The following is a 2,883-nucleotide window of genomic DNA, read 5'->3' as shown; positions in this document are numbered from 1 at the left end:
ACAGGAGTGGTGATAGTGGACATCCTTGTCTTGTTCCTGATTTTAACGTGAAGGACTTCAGTTTTTGACCATTTAGTATGATATTGGCTGTTGGTTTTTCATTGATGGCTTTTATCAGATTGAGGTTGATACTGTCTATTCCAATTTTTGTAGAGTTTTTATCATAAATGGATGTTGGATTTTTTCAAATGCTTTTTCTGCATCTATTCAGATCATAATATAGTTTTTTGCCCTTGGCTTTATTGATATAGTGTATTACATTGATTGATTTGCATATGTTGAACCATCCCTGCATCACTGGGGTGAATCCCACTTAGTCAGGGTGCATGATCTTCTTGATGATCTTCTGCATTCTATTTGCCAGTATCTTAGTAAGGATTTTTGCCTCTGTGTTCATTAGTGAGATTTGCTTATAGTACTCTTTTTTATATAGTACTCTCTGCTTTGGGGATCAAGGTGATGCTTGCTTCCAGAAATGAATTTGGGGCTATTGCTTCCCTTTCAATTTCATTGAAGAGATTAAACAGTAGTGGGAGTAGTTTCTCCCTAAATGTCTTCTAGAATTCAGCAGTGAAGCCATCAGGACCTGGGATTTTTTTACTTGGTAAGTTTTTAATTTGGTTTTCAATTTCATTGATTGATATTGGTTCATTTAGAAATTTTATGTATTCATTCAATTTTACTAATTCATACATATCTAGGAATCTGTACATTTCTTCTGTGTTTTCAAACTTATTGACAAATAGGTATTGATGGTCCTCTGGATTTCTGCTGAGTTTGTGGTAATTTCATTCATTTCATTCCTAATTGCATGGATTTGGACCTTTTCTTTCCTTTTTCTGATAAGTTTGGTTAAGAGTTTGTCAATCTTGTTTATTCTTTGTTTATTATTTCTCTTGGCTTCATTAATCTTTTGTATCATTCTCTTAGTGTCAATTGAATTGAGTTCTGCTCTGATATTTATAATTTCCTCCCTTCTATGAGCCTTAGGTATGTCCTGCTCTACATGAACAACAGACTCACTGAGACAGAAATAGGGCAAACAATTCCTTTCACAATAGCATCCAGGAAACTGAAATACCTAGGAATCAGCCTGACAAAAGAAATCAAAGACCTCTTCTCTGAAAACTATAGCACTCTGAAAAGAGACATTGAAGATGACATCACAATATGGAAAGACATCCCCTGCTCCTGGGTAGGAAGAATCAACATAGTGAAAATGGCCATGCTTCAAAAACTGCTATATAGATTTAATGCAATCGCAATTGAAATCTCAACAGTATACTTCACAGACCTTGAGAAAACAATACAAACATTCATTTGGAACAAAAAAGACCCAGAATAGCAAAAGCAATCCTAGGTAACAGACATATGGCAAGCAGTGTCACAATCCCCAACTTGAAACAATACTACAAAGCTACTGTGATAAAAACAGCATGGTGCTGGCAAAGAAACAGACCTGAGGACAAACGGAACAGATTAGAAGATACAGAAACAATTCCAGATACACTTAGCCACCTCATCTTCAACAAAGGAGCCAAACACCCTCACTGGAGAAAAGATACTATCCTTAATAAATGGTGCTGGAAAAATTGGGTTTCAACTTTTTAAAGATTAACTCTAGACCTATATCTCTCACCCTGAACTAAACTAAAATCAAAGTGGAATAAAGATCTAAATATTAAAATAGAAATGCTGAATCAGCTGGAACAGAGTTTAGGTATAACTCTTGAAGACATTGGTGTAGGAAAAGACTTTATAAACAAAATCTCAGTTGCCTGAGAACAAGCACAAATAATCAACAAATGGGATCTCTTCTAATTAAAAAGCTTGTGCACAGGAAGGGAAATCACCAGAAGTGTGGAGAGACAACCCACAATTTGGGAAAAAATCTTCACCTGCTGTTCCTCAGACAAAGGTCTACTATCTCAAAACTTTAAAGAAATTTAAAAAATCAGACCTCCCAAATTTAAATACCAAATCCAAAAATGAGCATCTGAAATGAACAGACATTTCTCAGACAAAGAAGTAGAAATAGAAAATAAACACATAAAAAAATGTTCAACATCACTGGTCATTCAAGAGGTGCAAATGAAAACACTGAGATTCCACCTCACTCCAGAAAGAATGGCTGCTATTAAGAAATCAACCAATAACAAATGCTGGCAGTGTTGTGCAGAAAAAGCAACATTGCTCCACTGCTGAAGGGAGTGTAGTCTGGTGCAATCACTGTGGAAATCAGTACATAGATACCTCAAAGAACTAGGACTGGAAGTCCCATTTGACCCAGCTATTACTCTGCTGGGTATATTCCCAAAAGAATTAAAAGAATCATACCACAGTGATCTATGTGCACCCATGTTCATAGCAGCACAATTTGTAATAGCTAAAACTTGGAAATAGCCCAAATGGCCATCAACTGGAGACTGGATAAAGAAAATGTCTTTTTTTAATAAAATGGAGTATTACTCAGCCATAAAAATGAAAAATTAGAGACATAGCTAAACTGATCCACATTGAGGCGCTACTGTTAAATGAAATAAATAGGACATACATGTGTAAATATAGAATAGTTTCTCTAGTGTGATAAGCTGAAAGCGTATATAAGGACTGTAAATTATAAAAGATAATGTGAAATAAGAAGAAAAGGGGCAAAGGGGATGGGGAAGTTGAAGGGGAAGGAAAAAGGAAAGAAGGGAATGGAGTTAATATTAGGAAAATTAAAAATGCAAACAAAGTCTTTGTAAATAGGGAGGGATGGAGGGGTTGAAGGGAGGGCAGGGGAAGGAGGAAAATAATAACCAAGAGAGATTATGTGAAGGTGCAAATTTCCAATGATTCATGTCATTATATGGTATACCTAAAATGTACCAATAAAATAAA

Source organism: Heterocephalus glaber, unplaced genomic scaffold (genome assembly GCF_053883595.1).
Source record: "Heterocephalus glaber isolate CG9 unplaced genomic scaffold, H.glaber_assembly_v1.0 deba00001806, whole genome shotgun sequence".
Taxonomy (NCBI): domain Eukaryota; kingdom Metazoa; phylum Chordata; class Mammalia; order Rodentia; family Bathyergidae; genus Heterocephalus; species Heterocephalus glaber.
Note: the sequence above shows the minus strand (reverse complement) of the source record.